This window comes from Pan troglodytes, chromosome 2 (genome assembly GCF_028858775.2).
Source record: "Pan troglodytes isolate AG18354 chromosome 2, NHGRI_mPanTro3-v2.0_pri, whole genome shotgun sequence".
Lineage (NCBI taxonomy): Eukaryota > Metazoa > Chordata > Mammalia > Primates > Hominidae > Pan > Pan troglodytes.
This window is the reverse complement of record NC_086015.1, coordinates 191364382-191384643: the sequence shown is the minus strand read 5'-3', so window position 1 is coordinate 191384643 and position 20262 is coordinate 191364382. Positions and strand designations below refer to the sequence as shown.

The 20262-nt window shown below is 43.3% G+C and overlaps 1 protein-coding gene across 11 annotated transcripts in view; it reads right to left on the bottom strand.

Moving 5' to 3' along the window:
• LPP (LIM domain containing preferred translocation partner in lipoma) overlaps positions 1-20262 on the bottom strand; it is a 726282-nt gene that overhangs the window by 668935 nt on the left and 37085 nt on the right. For 3 of the 11 annotated variants that reach the window (XM_009447000.5, XM_063807420.1, XM_054681325.2), the window contains exon 2: positions 1555-1673. The exons of the other annotated variants lie outside the window; for them this stretch is intronic. The gene's annotated coding sequence lies outside the window, so the exon portion shown is untranslated. The remainder of the gene's footprint in view (positions 1-1554; positions 1674-20262) is intronic. 11 annotated transcript variants of the gene reach the window in all.

Genomic DNA, 20262 nt, shown 5'->3' with positions numbered 1-20262 from the left:
TACTGCTAAGCAGTCCATTCAGCATATATACTGCTGGCCTTGTGGACTCACAAGTCATACCCTACTAAACACGCATCAGATGGACTTGTCTACTTTATTGAGAAACAACAGAAGATAGACCTGCAAGTCCAGCTGTTCATCTACCTCCACCCCACAGCCCAAGCCACATTCCCACCCTTTGTGGATGAAGCTCAGGGATGCAGATCCCATTCCAAGATCCCCACTCCTGTTCTCAGATCCTGCCAGACCTAAAACTGTCTCCAGGACACAAGGCTATTCCAAGCAACAGTAAGAGAGAGCTCTGTAGGAAAAGAGGGTCTTGTCAACACAATTCTCAGAATAAGAAAGCAGCCAGCAGACAGGGCAGCAGGGTCAATTTGCTAATCACGGGGCTGGGAGCTTGTGATCCCTGACAACACCATTCTGAACCTGTGTCTTTCTAAAAAGAGAGAAAAAATGTTATTTTCTTTCATAGTTCTGATGGCACTGTTCGCCTTCAAGGCCCATGTAGTAAGTACAATGATGCCTCCCATTATTAGTGTGTTTTACCTTTTATTAAATGATTTCCCAGTCTCATTGAATCCCTTCCAACAACTATCCCAGGAGGTAGTATTATACCCAATTCAGTGATAGGAAGACTGAGGTTCAGAGAGGTTAAGTATATTCCCAAGGTCACACCAGCAATAAGGAGCAAAAGCAACACTGGTTTAGGAGACTCCAGTTCCAATTCTGTAGACTCCCTTTCCAACTCTGCTACATACTAACTGTTTTAACTCTGGCTAACTTTATTCTGAACCTCAGTTTCTACACCTGAAAATTGGAGATTAAAATAGGCGCTCTGCTTATATCTCAGAGCAGTTATAAGGATCATATGAGATAATGAGAGTGAAAGCCCTATGGAAAAGGGTAAGGCATTATAAAAGTGTAAGGGATTATTGTGTGATTACTTACAAATGACTGTGCATTCCATTACAAATACAAAAAGCAGTGAGGTCATTCGCAAGACAAAGAAACATTAAGGCTCTGGGAATTAAAGGAAAATGATTTGATGTTCTACGGGGTTATGTCTATATGCTGCTCACTCTTGCAGTTCAAAGCTCAGCAGCAGCTGTCAGATTTTCAAACTCCAAGTCACATATGTCTACAGGAAGGCTCAAGACAAAATCTCCCTTTTCAGCTAAAAGCAAATGCTGGGCCAAAAGGAGGTAATGGAGATGGACGTTTCAAAGACCCCCTGAGATTCTCAGTTCCGGAAACGTGGCCTGCGATGTTTTCCTTGGAGAAGCTGTTAGAAACACAGGCTCCAGTCTCTCTGAAATAAGCCCGTGGGGAAATAAACATACAGTAAGGAGCTATTTTCCAGAGAGCACTGAGGATGCTCCCAAGCATGAATTAATCAAGGGCACAAGGTATTTCAAGCTGCAGATACCAAAAAGCTAGTAATCTCCAACCCACTAAACCTCCCAGCCCGGCTCACAGAAGCTTACCCTAGAATTCTAGCATCCCTAGCAGTGGGCAGCAGGCTGAGCCAGCAGATGAGGCTCATTTACATACCAGGTCTTGCTGAAGATCACCTGGGGGCCGCAGGGGACCCAAGGAGCTCTGAGAGCAAGCTGGTCTGGCTTCCTTCAGGCCTTTCCCAACATGCCACTTGTCAAGATTCTCTTCAATTCCTGAAAAGAGCCAAGTCATCTCTGTCATTTGTAGAGGGGCCGGATCTTCGCCAGAAATCCATTCCCAAGGCTGACAAGCACAGAGCCCAGTGAGGACTGTTTTCTGGTTTGCATTTTATCATTTGCTTCCTGTGCTGATCATTTGAGAAAGACACTAAAGTAATTTATTGCATAGATGTGTGAGCATCTACTATGTGTGTGTGCTTGAATCCCCAGGGATGTTACAGCAAAGAGCTGTGAGATACAAACAACTTCAAGGAGCTCACAAATCCAGTTCAAGACAGAGACTGACTGCAATTGAAGGACAAGATGTTGTAAACTCTGTGAGTTCTGCAGAAACCTTCCCAATGGGTGGGTTAGACTTTTGGGCTAGGAATTAAAAGAGGATGGAGCAGGGGGGCACAGATGAAGGAGCAAAGGGCATTCCGACAGAAGGAAATATTTAAGCCAGACACAGTGGCATATGTCTATGGTCCCAGCTACTCAGGAGGCCAAGGCAGTATTACCTGAGCCCAGGAGTTCAAGACCAGCCTGGGAAACATAGTGAGATTCCCATCTTTTTTTTTTAAAAAAAAAAAAAAGAAGAAGAAAAAGAAAAGAAAGACTTTAACCCCAGCAATGACTGAGAAGATATGACATATTCCAGCAAGTTAAAATCAAGCTTAGAAAATATGGGCGGGGCACGGTGGCTCACACCTGTAATCCCAGCACTTTGGGAGGCCGAGACAGGCGGATCACCTGAGGTCAGGAGTTCAAGACCAGCATGGCCAACCTGGTGAAACCCCATCTCTACTAAAAATACAAAAACTAACCAGGCGTCGTGGTGTGTGCCTGTAATCCCAGCTATTCAGGGGGATGAGGCAGGAGAATGGCTCGAACCCGGCAGGAAGAGGTTGCAGTCAGCTAAGATTATGCCACTGCACTCAAGCCTGGGCAACAGAGCAAGAGTCCACCTCAAGAAAAAAAAAAAAAAGAAAAGAAAAAAAAGAAAAAGAAAATGTGTAGGTCACTAGTGAGAGAAGTGGGCAGATGGCTAGAAATAAACAGAAGTTAACTCAGAAAGGTAGATTGAAGCCAGTTTGTTGTAGCCTAAGGCAATTGAATTCTATGTCTAAAAGCAGAGTGAAAAATAAATAAATAAATAAATAATAAAAGCAGAGTGTTCCTTTACTTTGAGATGCAAAGCTCTGATTACACCATTGATGAGTTTAAGAAAATAGGCTCTTTTGACTCCTCGCTGCCAAATCATAACAACGATAACAACTAAAATTTACTGAGTGTTTACTCTGTGCTAGGTATTATACTAAGCAGGTTACATACATTATCTCATTTAACCCCAGCAATGACCCTGTGAACAAGGCACTCTCACTCCCATATTACAAATGAGAAAACAAAAGCTTAAAGGAAAAGTCAGATGCTCAAATCTCAGAAATAGTAAGTGCAACAGTCCAAAACTAACTGCTTCACATAGCAAACTCAACCCCTTGCAATTGTAGACTGTACTCCCCAGTTCTGGTCTTCTTTCTCATCGCCCAGATTCTCCCCGTCTCATTTCTAAGAGATGAAATCCTCTCCACATAACTAGCATGCATAACAATCTTGTATAACAAAAATAACTGTCTCTGAAATAGTTGACAAAAGTTTATATTTGTTTCTGTCTCTCCATTAGATCCTTGGGATCAGGAACCTTTCCTTTCTTGTGAGCCAGTGTACACAGTGAACACTCAAGAGTTATATATACTTAGTCAGACAATGTCTGTGAAGGTTGGACCAGGAAGCTAACACAATACTAGCTATAATTTCAAACCTTTTTAGCATAGATATTGTACCAATCTCAGCAAGGTTCCCAGAGTCAAAAGGGGAGACACAACCAGGTTGCAAAATGCAGGTCAAAGACCTTGTGCTCGGGACATCCTGAAGGTCCTGCAGCTACTCTGTGGTTGCAGGACCTTGAACCTCCAGCAGGTGCACCAAGAGCCAAGATCTTCACAGGGATCTGGACAGATTAAACCTTTCCTTGAAAAAATGAAAAAGCCATGTCCCACTGAAACGGGGATTTGAATTAAAGGAGGTGTGTCTAACAAAGTGGCCCAGAGGTACGGGAGCTCTAGGCTGAGAGGTCTCAGACCCGTCACATCTCGTGACTCGTGCTAGGCCACTTTGTGTCCCCTTGTGCTGAACCACTCTGCCTCTCAGTGTTAGCAAAAGGAAGGGTAGACACAGTGGTTTTTTAGCTTTTATATGTAGCAGCAGAACTTTTCCTTTAAACGGATGCTTTGACAATGCTTAGCTTACAAAATAGGAAAAAGCAGAGCGGCTCAGGTTGGCTCTAGTGGTCCCCTTCCTTCCTCCACTTCCCACCACTTTTCACCTCCCTCCGTGCTATATCCCTCAAGATGACTCCTGGAGTCTCTCAGGCTCAGAAGAGAACAGCTTGAAAACCACCAGCTTTCTGAGCTCTTCATAGTACCTTCCAGGTCTGATTCCAGTAAATTCCAAGGTCTGATATATACCTCCTTAACAAGCAGCTCTGCATTTTCGCCAGTGGGACAGGCAACACATGGTGTAGAAGGGGTGCAGCAAGGAAGAAAGAAGTCTCAAATTAGAAAACTTAGATTATATTCTACTTACAGCTGGGTGCAGTGGCTCAGGCCTGTAATCCCAGCACTTTGGGAGGCCGAGGCAGGCAGATCACTTGAGGTCAGGAGTTCAAGACCAGCCTGGCCAACACGGTGAAACCCCGTCTCTACTAAAAATACAAAAATTAGCTGGGCGTGGTGGTGTGCACCTGTAATCCCAGCTACTTGGGAGGCTGAAGCAGGAGAATCGCTTGAACCTGGTGGGGCGGAGGTTGCAGTGAGCCAAGATTGCACCATTGCACTCCAGCCTGGATGACAGAGCAAGACTCTGCCAAAAAAAAAAAAAAAGATTATAATCTATTTAGGACCTGTGTTCTCTCAAGCAAGTTATAAGCAAGTTATTTCATCTCTCTAAACCTCAGTTTTCTCATCTGTAAAATGGAAAATAATATTGTTTATCTACCTCCTAAAGCCTTTTATGAGAATTAGCTAATAAACTAGTTGACAGAATTGTACAATATTACAATCACTCCATCCATAAATGTTTCTAGATCCTCAAATGGAAAAGCAGGCAGTACTGAGTTCAGGGCAAAAAAGGTGCCCAATAAGTAGCAGGAACTTGTTTCTTTCCTCCCTGGCACTTATCAACATGTTCAATTTGAACCAACAACATGATAGCAAGCAAGAGTTACTAGAAGAAACACATTTTATGTCCCAAATTCTCTATAGCTCATCTTTGAAAATCTGAACAGCTTATCTCAGAAATCTTTGAAACTCATGACCATCTTACACTTCCAAGAGTGACACCCAAGACTGTGGAGGATAAAGAAATGTGAGTTTGAGAAAAACACTCCTCCAGGTCATTGGCACAGGAAGAAGTGTGAAACTTGGCATCCTCACTCCTGACTTCCACACCAACCAGCCAAGCAGCCAGAGAAATCCCATCTGCTCTCTGAGCCTCAATTTCCTTGTCTGTAAAACAGGAACGAAAACAATCCTACCTTCCCCCTCACTAAGATATTGTATGAACAATGAAGCCAACAGGTGTAAAAATATTTCATATAGCTCTACAACTATAAAAAATACTGCCATTGTTATTATAAACTCAAGTAAAAAGTTGAAGCACTGCAAAAATTACTTAGAATGTGTCCAAAACTTGAGAATCACCCCCCCTACTCCAATTGCAAGATTCCCTGTTGCCCTCCTGAGTTACTGACAAGATTCCCGGCACATCCTAAAGATGCATTTCATTGAGATTTTCCCAGTTGACTCCTCACCAGTGTTCTAAACAACACAAACGATAGCATCCACTCACCCTCAGGCCAGCCTCAAGGCCTCCAGGATGAGCCCAATCTATGTTTTTAGCCACATCTCCCTTTATATTGCTACAAGAACCCCTGGCCCCAGGCAGGAGTGCACCCTCAATTCCACAGGACTCAAAACTTGGCTCATGCTTTCCCCGCCTTGCACTGTACCTCCAAATCTCAGTGCAAAACCTCTTTACTGCACAGTGGGGAAGTGAGCCCCTTGGGAGTGTTTTCTGATTGGGGTATGGTCAGTAGTGTCTTCACTGGCCCACCCCTTCTCTAAAGATGGCCCCACCAATTCCCAGTGCATAAACATCCACATCAAGATAAAAAGGAAGATGTCTGTAGCTCTTTGTAGTCAACAAAACTTTTCACACAGCTCCTCTTTTTAAATGCTTAATATCAGATGTGTCCATGGTGCCTATTTTACAAATTTTATAGTAAGTGGCTGAGCCAGTAACCATGTGCAAGCCTTTGGCACCAAAGCCTGCGCACACCACTCTCTCTTCCCCCAAAGTGGGTGTAATTTAAACCCTGCTATAAGGCCAGGGGCTCATGCCTGTAATCCCAGCACTTTGGGAGGCCAAGGCAGAAGGATTGCTTGAGCCTAGGAGTTCGAGACCAGCCTGGGCAACATAGCGAGTTCTTCTCTCTACAAAAAAGAGAAAATATATATATACATATTTGATATGTATATATATTTAAATATATACGTATATTTAAATATATATACGTATATATTTAAATATATACGTATATTTAAATATATATACGTATATATTTAAATATATATGTAAATATAAAATACATTTTTAAATATTTTTATTATATTTTATTATAATGAAATTATATTATATATTTTACTATACTATATTAATATAAAATGTATTACAATATTCTGTATTATAATTTAATTATAATTAAATTATATTAATTATAATATAATTATATAATATATAATATCTAAAATTATATATAATTTAATTGCAATATAATTATATATAATATATAAAATTATATATAATTTAATTATAATATAATTATATATAATTATAATATAATATACATTTTATATTTATATTATAAGTAAATATTTTTATTATAATTTAATTATTATATAATTATAATAAATATTTTTATTATAAATAAAAAATATATAAATTGTTTCTCTTTCCTTCTTTTTGCCAGCAAATATATATAAAATAAACCCTGCAATAAAAGGTACAGGAGGTCTGGCTCCCCGGCCAGCTCACCACATGACACTGGACAAATCACTCTCCCTCTGTGAATCACAGTTTCTTCATCCATAAAATGAGGGTTCTAGAGTCACCTCATATATCCACACATCCTTTTCCCTCCCAAGAAAAGACTTCAGAAATGAAACCTTCATGAGCAGCAAACAAGGAAATCTCTCACATATGTTTAGTCAGTTCCATCCCTGAGCTTCCTCTCCCAACCTCGAAAGCCTAACCAAAAAGAAGGAAAAGGGACCAACCTGAATATCAGAAAGCCACCACAACCCTGCAGGACAGCACAGGGAACGCACGCGGCTGCCATCCCCAGGCAGACAAGCAAGCCACTCCCCAGGATCAACTGCAGTCATGGTCATAGCGCGTGAACCTTGTCAGCAAATTGCTGGTTTGAATGGCAATTTTTTAAAAGCTCTAGATGCAAGAGCATTGATGCAGACGACACAGTCTGCTCCGTACATGCCTCATGGCTTATGGGCCTCACACAGGAGTCCATGCAAGAATCTCTCTTTTTCACATCTCTCCGCTTCGGTGTCAGCAAGTACTGCTGCTGCCTGACCACAATGTGGAGACAGTATCTGTTTGGCACGCCACTGTGCCCTTTCCATGTATTCTCTAAAAGTCCAAATGCTGGCTGCCAGGGCCCTCCCAGAACCACAGGATCCTAAATCTGGCAAAACTCAGGTACCCACTAGTCTAACACCTGTAAACTACAGTTTGAGGCATTCATTCATTCAAAAAGCATTACTGATGTTTACATGGTGCATGGTGCCAAGACGAGGCTACGTTTCTGCTCTCAAGGACCTGCTCCAATATCTGAAATGGCTTCCCAATGGCAACAGGGGAAGTCCAAGTGCTTTATCTAGTAGCTCTAGTTTCTCCATAACTGGGACCGAACCTTCTATTGCCACCATAAACTTTCTCCCATTGCCACTCAACATACATTCTTTGCTTTATTTAAACTAAACTCTTGGCTCACCTTGTCCCCTCTGCTTGACCTGCTATCCTTCCACTCCCAACACCAAATATCCACGTCCTACACATCATCAAGCACACTCGTAGTCTTCAACAGGAATGAGATGACCCTTTGGAGAAAGACAGTTTTTTATCTGTGGTGTCTTCATGTATTAAAGGACGTCTAACTTCCCTGGCCCCAACCACTAAATGCCAACGGCAGCCTGATCTCCAGTCATTGGGACAACAGAAGACACCCCATTATGCTGCTATTTTGTCTTATTGAGATGGAATCTCACTCTGTCACCCAGGCTGGAGTGCAGTGGTATGATCTCACCTCACTGCAACTTCCACTTCTTGGGTTCAGGCCACTCTCCTGCCTCAGCCTCCCGAATAGCTGGGATTACAGGCATGCGCCACCACTCCTGGCTAATTTTTGTATTTTTAGTAGAGACGGGGTTTTGCCATGTTGGCCAGGCTGGTCTCGAACTCCTGACCTCAAGTGATCCGCCCGCCTTAGCCGCCCAGAGTGCTGGGATTACAGGCATGAGCCACCACGCCTGGCATCCGTCACATTTTTAAATGCCCCATAATGAGATGGTACTACCCCCAAAAGAGAATCACCAGATCACAGACTATATAAAACTCTCTACTTCTCAGCCCAGTCAGAATAATCTCTCTTCCCTGGATTTGCTGAGCCTGCTGTGTAGGGCAGTGATCAACATCTTCCTTGCCCTGTTCTAACTGTGTGCCTGATTTATTCTCCTTTCCAGTATTGGCTCCCAATGGAAGAATCCTTGACTTCTCTCTCCCCACATTGCCAAATCCAGCTCAGGGACAGGTCCATAGTAAGTGTTTAATAAATGTTTGTGAACAAATTTTGTAAACAAGACAACTGTCCTAGGGTATGACTCCCAGGAGGAGATTAAACTGAACTGGAAAATTGCAAATCAACTGCTGTCGTCAAAAATAAGAACTCAGTTCAGAAACTGAACGTGGGCAACTGGCCTGTTTTTTCAGGGTATTAATTATATTAAGTTTATATATTTACATAAATAAACAAATATTAAACATAATTTCATAGTGTAATTATATTACAGTGTTATAATTACTTATAAACATTAAGTATTTCAGAATAATAACTCCTGGGGATTTTAAATGGATAAGTTGGGGGTAGATATATTCTCTTGGCTGGCTCAATCAGACTATTTCCACCAGCTAGAGTGCCTTTCTGCATCACAGAAGCCGACTTAAAAATTACATTCCCCATACTTCCTCAAAGCTAGTAAATTAGGTTCCGCCAGTAAGATTTCCTTGTGTGTGATCTGGAAGGTGGAAGTGAAGCTGAATCTTCCTGCTACTATTTCTACTGGCAAGCAATACCAGGGAATCATGAAGGGCAAAAGGACACTCCATATGCCAATCCAGTGCCCCATCACTAACTATTAAGATGTTGAGAAAAGTTTCTGAGGCCTCAGCAGTGGCTTCCTAATCACATCTTCCTTATCCCTGGATTGTGGCTAACCAGCCTGACCAATATGATGAAACCCCGTCTCCACTAAAAATACAAAAATTAGTGGGGCATGGTGGCATGTGCCTGTAATCACAGTTACTCGGGAGGCTGAGACAGGAGAATCTCTTGAACCTGGGAGGCAGAGGTTGCGGTGAGCCGCGATCGCACCATTGCACTCCAGCCTGGGCAACAAGAGTGAAACTCCGTCTCAGAAAAAAAAAAAAAAAAAAATTCTTAAACCCAGTAGCTCCAGTCTTTTCAATAACTTTGTTAGTATCTCTTTCCTGTTAAATTATACAGAATGTCTTTCCTGAACTTTGTTAGATGCAGGAGGGAAAAAAAAATAGATAAATTAACCGTTCACTCATTCTTTATTTATTTGGCTGAGACCTATGTCTTTCTATATCTAAAAGCTTCTCCCTTGCCTCTGTGAAGGAACAAAAAATATCTCACTTGAGTATAAGAAGCCAAATAGGGCCAGGAGCGGTGGCTCTCGCCTGTAATCCCAGCACTTTGGGAGGATCACCTGAGGTCAGGAGTTCGAGACCAGCCTGGCCAACATGGTGAAACCCCGTCTCTACTAAAAATACAAAAGTTAGCTGGGCATGGTGGTGTGCACCTATAGTCCCAGCTACTCGGGAGGCTGAGGCAGGAGAATGTCTTGAACCTGGGAGGGGGAGGTTGCAGTGAGCCAAGATCACGCCATTGAACTCCAGCCTAGGCAACAGGAAAACCCCATCTCACAGAAAAAAAAAAAAAATCCAAAATAGACCTAGAACTCCAGGGTTACATAAGCAGTCGATGTAATCAGCAAATCAGAGTTACACAAACTAGTTTCTGGACAATATAAATGCTAATTCATATACAATGAAGCATGGTTATAGCGTAACTACTGATCCTTTCCTTAGGATTCCTGGCTTGACCTTTGTTTTCCTGATTTGCCAGTGAATACTCAGCACCATACAGGTGCGCCTGCTGTGTACCCCGTGGCTCTACCTCCGTGCAGCTCCACAGAGACGTCTGTTCCTCTTTTTTGGCCAAAAGGAGCCTCCGTTGTATTTTCCAACAAAGGCTCCAGCAAATTTTCCGTCCCACATGCTCTTCCAGAACTTGGCCACCCCACCAAGATGTAAAGTCTATTGCCTCTCCCCTTGAATCTAAGCGAGTTGGGGACTACTCCGACCAATAAAGTATAGCGAGATGATGCATCTACAGCTTCTTCCTGCACCTGCTAATGCTCACTCGCTCTCTGTCTTTCTCCCTCTCTCCCTTCCTCTCAAGGCTTGCCCTTTGGAAGCAGCCACCAGGCTGTGAGGAAGTCCAGGCCACATGGAAAGACCACATGTAGATATTCTGACCAACAGGCCTGGTTAACGTCTCAGATGTCATGTGAGTGAGTGAGCAACCATATACCTCTAGCACCCAGCTTTCGAGTCTTCCAGCTGAGGTCCCAGGCATTGTGGAGCACAGAAGCGTCATTCCCCCCTTGCTCTGTCCAAGTTCCTGATCCACATAATCCATGAGCATACTAAACGATTGTTGTATACCACTGAGTTTGGGGGTAATTTGCTACACAGTAATAAACAATTGGAACAAAGCCCAGCCCTTTCTTTTACCTTCACCTGGTGCCTGCTCTGACCATGCAGATGTGACTTTCTCATCTGGTGACCCACGTTTTTCATGGACACCAGTTTCTCTAGGGTTGTCAGTGGTGGGCAGAAGGGCAGGGGTGAGTTCTGCAACAATAATAGCTCTGAGACACTGCACAGTTCATGGGGAATGCAAATGAATCAACATAAACATGGGACCCAACAGCCCCAGTCGCTCTGTCTACCAAGTAAATGTGAGGAGGTGATGCTACCTCTCTATTACCTCATCTGTAAAATGGGCATGCCAATGCCTGACTATTGAAGAAGTTATGAGGATGAGATGAGAGGTCGTGTGAGGAGCACTCCACCCAGTGCCTACAATGTCAGATACCAAAGTCTATCCACCATACCCTTCAGCTGACCAAGGGCTTCCATCTACAAATGTGATTCAAGTCTACAGAACAGCACAACAGCTATGCTGCTCTCTTACCCAGCATCAAGCCCAGGCCCTTATACACAGCAGGTAGTTAGAAAACATTAAGCCTGTGCTATATAGCAAGGAAAGTTTCTATCATTTCAAAACAATAAGGTATATTGTTTAGGAGTGTGGTGCCTGGAGCCACTGGCCTGAATTCAGCTCTGTCACTGGCTGGTGGCCTGGGGCAACTTATCTAAGCTCCTTGTGCATTTGTTTCCCTATTTATAAACAGGGATAACAATAACACCATCCTCATAGGTTTCTTTAGAGGATTAAGTGAAACAATATGAATAAAGCAGCTAGAACAGTGACTGGCACATAGCAATCGCTTGCTACGTTTCACCAAGTGTGTAAACCTAGAAGCAATCTTAGGACACAGGTATACGAATGAGGTTTTACAAATGAGGAAACTGAGACTTGAATTATGTAACTTGTGCAAGGTCAAAGGTAGGGGCGAGATCCAAATCCAACTCCGTGGCCTTCCACCCAAATCCAAAGCTCTTTGCACCTCAGCATCCTGCTTTTCGATATGCACGCCTAATGGAAAAATGTATTTAACTAGAAGAGGGGAAAACAGCCCAGACATAACGGGGTTGCACCTTGGGAGCTTTCTGGGTACCACAGGATGATAAGGCCAATGTCATAAGCCCTGCCCTTCAGCACAGTCAGCTCCTGTGGGTAAAATTAGCTCAGCTCTGCTCCAGTGCCGCCTGGAGCCCCGAGGCAAAACTCACCCCAGGCATAGCACGACCTCACCTGACCCTCACTCTTAAGTAGGGTCCCTCATGCACCTCATTAGGGCCTGAGATGACTCATTGTGTTCTTTCCTGTCTCTGGTGCTGAGGTCACCTCTATGCTATACAGAAAGGCGGCTGTGAAGGAGAAGTGAAGATGAAAACGCAGGCAACCATTCTGCACTCGCTTCCTCCAAGGCAGCTCACAAGCAAGGATCGGAGTGCCTGCCTGCCATGCCAGCTGTGTACTGGGGAAATAAAGCTCTGCCGAGTTATATAACCCAGCTCAGGAGAAAATGATAGACACTAGCCCAAAGGGACTCCTGAGATTACCGTCCTTATTCTACTCTGGTGGTGATGGTATTGAGCAGGGAATGGGCCTATTCAATATCCTTCAGTCCTGCAGAACATGGCACAATAACCATGACTATAGGGGTCTCCTCTGCACTGTCTCACCCAATACTACCCAAATTGAAGGCCAATCTTAAATGTCACCATTCCTTGAACCCTCCATGCTCCCATCCCTACCTGGCTAGAATTTTTATCTCAACTCCCACAATGTCTTATCTATACAATTTATTATTTGGCATTTATTTGCTCAACAAATATCACTTGCACACCTATTTTTGATTTGAAGATACAGAAATATAAAGAATTACCATTGCTCTCAAGGAAATGCAGCCCAGTTCAACAAATGGCCTAAAATGGAGGAAGCAGAGACAACAACAGTCAGAGGAGTATTCCAGGCAGAGGTGGTATCAGAGCAAAATCTTGAAAGGACTGATAGAGTGGGCAATGGTGTTTCAGACAAGGGAACACTATGTGTGAGGTCACGGGAGCTACAGAGAATCCCAGGTATATTCCTAGAGCACAAGATCATCTTGGAGATTAGTGAGATGAGGACAGAAAGAGGCAGGGGTCAAATCACTTCCTGCCTCTTTCCATTCCTGTCCCTTAATTCATGCAAAGGATTCTTAATTTGCCCTGAATGAGGAAAGCATTGAAGGATTTTAAAAACAGGGACATAGCATGAACAGATTTGCATTTTTGGAATATCACTCAGGAAGAAAAGAGAGAATAGGATGGATGAGGGTAAGAATAGAAAAAGAAGGCCAGCTGAGACTGCTGAAGCACTCCAGGAGAGAGATGCTGAGGGCCTGAATGGAGGACAGGCTCCAAAGGTAGAGGGAGGAGGGAAGTGGGCAGGACGTGTTACCGTGGTTGACTCTGTAAGACTGAAGACAGTCAGAGGCAAGAGTGAGGGACAGAGAGGAGCCATCCGGAATGAGTCCCAGTTTCCAGGATTGGGCGATGTCACTCACCAAGCTAACAATGCCAAAAGACACGGTGAGCCCCATGCAACTTTGGGATTTCCAACTGGAGTGTCCAAAAGGCATGTAGGAGTGTGGGCCTGAAGTTCGGGAGTTCCAAACTGGAGATAAACACCTAGCAGTCATGAGACAAAGCTCTGCAATGCTTGTATTTATGGGATACAAGAGAGAGCAAGAGCCTGCAAAGAAACCCCAAGGAGAGGCTAGGGAGGTAAAGGAATAACAAAACATCCAGAGACACTGGGAGTGGTCAACAGAAACAGCACCACCAATGCCAAATAAGAGCACTGCTAAAAAGGAATGCATCTGAGCCCCCTAGACCCGGACAAGAACAACTTCCATCAGACCAGAATGGGTTAAGAAGCCAAAAGAAGGTGAGGCAGTAGAGACAAATATAAAGGCAGAGGAGTAAAGAAGCGAGATGGCACGCTCTCAGAAAAGCATGTCCGTATAAATCTTACTTCCTCTACTAGACACAAGCTAGAATAGTGCTGTCCAAAAGGAATAAGATGCAAGCCACATATGAAATTGTTAATTTCCTGCAGCCACATTTTTAAAAAGCAGGAAATCATAGGAGAAATTCATTTTAATTTAACCCAATATATCCAAAATATTATCATTCCAAGAAGTAATGAACATCATATAATTTATTAATAAGATATTTTACATTACTTTTTATACTAAGCCTTTGAAATCTGGTGTGTTATACTTAACGGCACGTCTCAGTTCGAACTAGCCACATTTTAAATGCTAAACTGCCATATGTCATTCTAATTTAACTTTGATGAATCAAGGCTCAACATGGCAGCTGGCATGCTGTGTATTTTTTTCTAATAATATGACAAAATGAATGGAAGGATGGATAGATGCTTGCCACTTCATTGAGAAATTCAGTAAACTCTCTACGGCTTCGTTCTCTTTATCAACTATACAGTACTTTAAGTTTCTAGTCTTGGGTTATATTATGAGTAGATCCTTGGTATAACTTTAATATTAACGGCGTAAGTTTCATTCCTTCTAAATTTCCTCTGTTGCTTCAAAAATCACAAATTTCGTCAGCCTCTTTCTTTTTTCTTTCTTTTTTTTTGACAGAGTCTCGCTCTTGTCGCCCAGGCTGGAGTGCAAAGGCGCAATCTCAGCTTATTGCAACCTCCACCTCCCAGGTTTCAAGCAATTCTCCTGCCTAAGCCTCCTGAGTAGCTGGGATTATAGCCACAAGCCACGACGCCCAGCTAATTTTTGTATTTTTAGTAGAGACGAGGTTTCACCATGTTGGCCAGGCTGGTCTTGAACTCCTGATCTCAGGTGATCCGCCCACCTCGGCCTCCCAAAGTGCTTGGATTACAGGCGTGAGCCACCGTGTCTGGCCCAGCCTTTAACTTTCTTAGGTCAAAACAACTCTGTGAAACACTAGTCAGAAGACTACCACTCACACAGATCTCAAGCAAGCCACTTTACTCCTCTAAATGAACCTGTGTTTTCTACCATAGACGGGTATATAACTCTTAACTCTGCAAATCTCACAGGTTCATTGTAAAACTCACATGAAACAGTGAAAACACTAACAAAAGTAAGGTAGAATCCACAGGTACCTCTCTATTATAAATGTATGTCATATGAGCTTGTAATATAAATTTCAATCATGTCTACATGCATACACACATAATAAAACTCCACTTGGCTATCTTAATGTCAATATTTTGACTTCCAACATCATTATACTTCCCTTCTTCCCTCAAGAACTACAGAAGTTGTGGTCAACCTGATTTTCCTAGGAAAAAGAAACTAGGTTTTCCCTGAGTCATCGCACTGAGGTTACTAGAACTGGATAGAGCTTGCCTACGAAGTAGAGATGTAAACAGATTGGGCAGGACGGAGTGAGCCTGGGAGATGGTATGGTTGAGGCTCAGTTGCCTCTCTAGACAGAGGACCCAGAAAGTGTCCTAATAATGAAAACATTTCTCCAGCCCAAACAACTTCTAAGAGCTGAGTAGTAATAACTATTTGGATCCATTCTGCCTTCTGGTGATACACAGAAATATCTGGGAAATTAGAAAAGGTGTAAAGCTGAAATGAGGACTTCTTATCGGCACAATTACGAAGTACAGAGGAAAAAATTAAGATGATCAATTGGATTCTTTTGCTGTCTAAATTTACCATCAATACACTTCATAAAAAAATCTTCCCTCAATAGCCCATGGCTAACTGACCAGGAATGAGGGCCACTCACCAACAGAGAATAGGGAGCTCACCTGACCATTCAGCACCCTGATTTTATCAGGGAAGAAACAATGAGAACCAGAAGAGTACATAAAGGACCAAAGATGGTGAGTGGGGACTTGCCCATGTAACACAGCATGTCAGTGGCAGAGCTGAGCCTTAAACCTTGTTCATCAGAATCCAAATCTTTTGCTGGCTCCCTTTATGTGACCCCCAATTTTTTAAGTCAAATTAAAAACTATCCACTGACTAATCGAGCCAGATAAAACCATTGATGCACAGGCTGCACAGTGTAACTCCAGGAAAAATTTAAAAATAGATAAACTCAGCTGCAAATGCCATTTAACCCAAACTCTATCCTACTAGCAGAAAAAAAAAAAGAACCTTCTACTTGCTATTTCTCAACCACACATTTTCCCATAGCCAGCGAAGTTCTTATGGCAAAGCAGTCATCAAAACTAGTGTCCACCAGACCACACATGTGAACATGTCACCCTTCAGTGCCTGACCACACACAACAGAGGTCAGACTTGTGCAAATATCATGTCCTGTAAGGAACAGTAGAAAGCAGGGCAAGTTTATAAAATTTTGTTGTTGTCCTCACTTAACAAACACTTACATGGCACTTGTTGTATGCCAGGCAATTTTTTACATACTTTAGAAATATGAACTCATTTAACCTTTCCAATAACCTTGTACAGTAGCTACAATTATCATCATTCCCATTTTACAGATAAGGAAACCGAGACACAGACACAGATCTAGACAGCGACAGAGCTGGGAACTGAATCTAGGCAATCTAGCTCACAGTCCATGTTCTTCATCGCCATGCTATGCTGCCTCTCAGTGGATTTTGTTTTCCTTGTTGTAACGGTTGAGGGAGGGGAGGTACCAGAACGCCAACTTCTTCTCGTACATTAATAAACATGAAAGACACACAAACCAACACGCTATCTTCGGCATAATCAGCACATTCTCTCCCTAAAGTCAAGTTATAGGACAGGCCAAATCTCAACCAGGAACATGTTATTGATTTACTCTAAGAAAGCCCTGTCACAACACCATAAACACAAAATGTCCACGTGGTCAGCCTATTCTTTCTATCACCATCAGGAGGTTGTTTCACAGGAGTAAAAAGTCAAGTCAAAGTCTCAGGGGCAGCAAGGAAAGATGGACAGAAACATCTCCCTGAGAATGGTCTTGCTGAAGGTGCTGGAAAGCAGTACATCTGGGGCCTCGTCTTTCCAGAGCACTGCCGACGCCTGGAGCAAGAACTCTTGTCCTCGTTCTGCAGAACAGGATACGGACACCTCCAGTTTTTGTCACAACTTACATTTCTAGGCAAGAAAAGGGCCCTGTTTCTCATGGATGTCACTCACTGCAAATTCCCAGGAGAGAGAGGCCATACAGTGGAAAAGCGGAACGTTCAGACTTTGTAGTCAGATGAGACTGAGATCAAACCCTGTTCTTGCCATTGTGTGACTTTGTGCAAGTCGCTTAAATATGCTGAGTTCTTGATTTCTTAACCTGTAGAATGAGTGAAGAATGAAAATTCCTACTTCATGGAGTTACTGTCAGATTAGAAACAATGTTTGCTAACTGCCTAACACCTGGCATGTGATAGCTATTATTTAAAATAAAAATAAAAATGGTCTCATCTTGATATTTCCCCTACCCTGTGGGAGAGATTAAACGGATGTGCTGCTCTTTCTCCTTTCTTCCCTGCTGTTAATGGGACAACTGTGCTCACAATTACCTGAGCACAAAATCCCTTAGACCTGAACCCCTCAACTGTCCAGTCAAGTCCTGTGCTGTTTCACACACTGGTGTTCTTGCCCATGATCTCTCTTCTTCCTAGAAAGTTCTTTACCAAACTCCTATTCATCTTACAAAACCCAACTCAAGCATCACCAACCCCATGAAGCCTTTCTAATCGCTACCTCCTCTGTGCCTTGTGTGCACATCAAGTACTACATTGAGGATGCTATAAGATAGTGGTATAACCACATGAGAAACTGACATTCATCAGTACACAGAGATATAGCAACACAGGTTGCTAAAATATTTAAATATTCCCTTACTCATTGCCAAATAGTTTATGTTTTGAGCTCCTACTTGTCCTAACACCATCCCAATTTTCCCAATCCCCCCCTAGGAACCCTTGAACTTCCCCAAGATCCAGCAACTAAAGTTCCCCTCTGGCAGACCTAGAGTTCTTTCAATACAGTGTTATACATATTTAAATATCATCTCTCTGTCTGCATGGATAACTTGCCTACTAAAATCAACATTGATTTATATGCTTTTGGGAACAGAACAGATATTAACTACTGGAAAAGATGCTCCTTGAGGTCCAGAAGCACATGACTCCCCAGCATCCAGAACACTCGGCTACAGTGAGCTCGTAGCAACGGCTGAGTTGATTCAATGTCTCCTATGCCTCCCCTCCTCAGCCACCACCTGGCTCACAATGGACCTTCAGTGAGTGTTTGCTCACTGGCTGACCTGACTGCTGTGTTGAATCAAACTGTGGGGTCAGACTGAATTTGATTCCAGTTTCCACAGTTACCCAAGCCATCTCTCTGACCACTGGCTGCTGCCCCTCCATTCCATCCTCACCCACTTCCAGTGGCAAAACCTAAAGGCCAGCTCTTGGCTCCACACTTTTAATGGTCCTCTGATGCCCACAAATCAAATCCAAACTCTCCTGAAGATGGCAAAGGGGGTCTTCATTCTAAGAATAAGGAAATAACCAAAGAAACAGTTGTTTCCTCCAAGCACACAAAATGTAGCAAATAAATATAAGAAGGTATCCTTTAAAAGTTAACCAAACTGTTAAAAACAGCTCCTTGTATTTTTAAAACCAACTGGGTTTTTTGTTTATGTTTTTGTTTCTGTTTTGAGACGAAGTCTTGCTCTGTCGCCCAGGCTAGAGTGCAGTGGCGCGATCTCAGCTCACTGCAACCTTGGCCTCCTGGGTTCAAGTGATTCTTACATCTCAGCCTCTCAAGTGGCTGGGATTACAGGCATGCAATACCACTCCCAGCTAATTTTTGTATTTTTAGTAGAGATGGGGATTCACCATGTTGGCCAGGCTGGTCTCGAATCTCTGACCTCGTGATCCACCTGCCTCGGCCCCCCAAAGTGCTGGGATTACAGGCGTGAGCCACCACGCCTGGCCCCAACCGGGGTTTTAAAAATGGTGGCACATCAAACTTATTCACTTCATCTTCTTTCATCATCTAGTGAAATAAGAAGAACAGGGATTATTTTCCTTCATTTTAACAATGATGGGGAGGTGACTTGCTCAACTTTCACAGTTGGTTCACATTATGGCCGGGGCTAAATTCTAACCTCAAGAATCTTACTCTAGAGCTGTTGGTTTCCTCAGATCAGCTCATCTCAGTGCACAATCTTATGGACTAGGATGTAAAAACACAACATGCAACTCTGTCACTCCTGCCTTCTACTGCTGTCATACTCTGCTGCTTAGCGCTTGTCACCCTCTGAAATATGCACCTGTTTACTTTGTTGTCTGTCTTGCCTCCTAGAATGCAAGCACTTATGAGACCATGGACTTTGCCTGCCTCCTTCATCACTATATCCCCAGTGCCTAGAACACAGCATGGCACAGTTAGAGCGTGAAAGGAAGAGGCGACGTGGAGTCAGACCCCACATTGACTCCTTCTCCCTCACTTACCAGCAGCCTAGCTGGACAGGTACCTAAACATCTCCAAGCCTCAATCTCCTCATAATTAAAATCCAAAGAATGGGCCAGGCACGGTGGCTCAGGCCTGTAATCCCAGCACTTTGGGAGGCCGAGGCGGGCGGATCACATGAGGTCAGGAGTTCAAGACCAGCCTGACCAACACGGTGAAACCCCGTCTCTACTAAAAAAATACAAAACTTAGCCAGGCATGGTGGCCCATGCCTATAATCCCAGCTACTCGGGATGCTGAGGCAGGGAGAATTGCTTGAACCCAGGAGGCAGAGGTTACAGTGAGCCGAGATCATGCCACTGCACTCCAGCCTGGGTGACAGAGCGAAACTTCATCTCAAAAAAAAAAAAAAAATCCACAGAATGACACCTACCACCTACGTTACAGTGTGTGTGGGAGGAGTAAAAAAAATATTGGCCATTTCTCCACACAAGTTATGCACCCAATACGTGCCTGCTCCTCTCCTTCTTTCAGTCTTTCATTCCCTGTCCCCCAATACCTCCTCTCATCAATCACCCCTCTTTGCTTGCAGCATCTACAGCCAAAAAATAAACCCTTCCCCACCTCCGAGTGTCAGCACCCCCCTCTTTCACAGACCCTTTCTAAGGCAGGTGTCTACAAAGGACCCTGGCAGAGCTCACAGTTGGAGCCAACCACATTCTCGTGTCTGCCAAGTTCTGACCTACTTCCCAGCCAGACTGAAGCAGGTGACGCTGGTACTGATTCAGCAAGGTCTTTTTTTTTTCTTCTTTTCAAATCATCTTGGACTTGGGACAGAACCCAGAATCACAGAGTTATGGAACTCAGAACAGAAGAGTTTACAAAGCCCAGGCCATCAGATACAACCCTATCATTTTATAGATGTGGAATTTGTATTCCAGAGAATGAGGTGTCTTAGGCAAAAATAAATCAGAA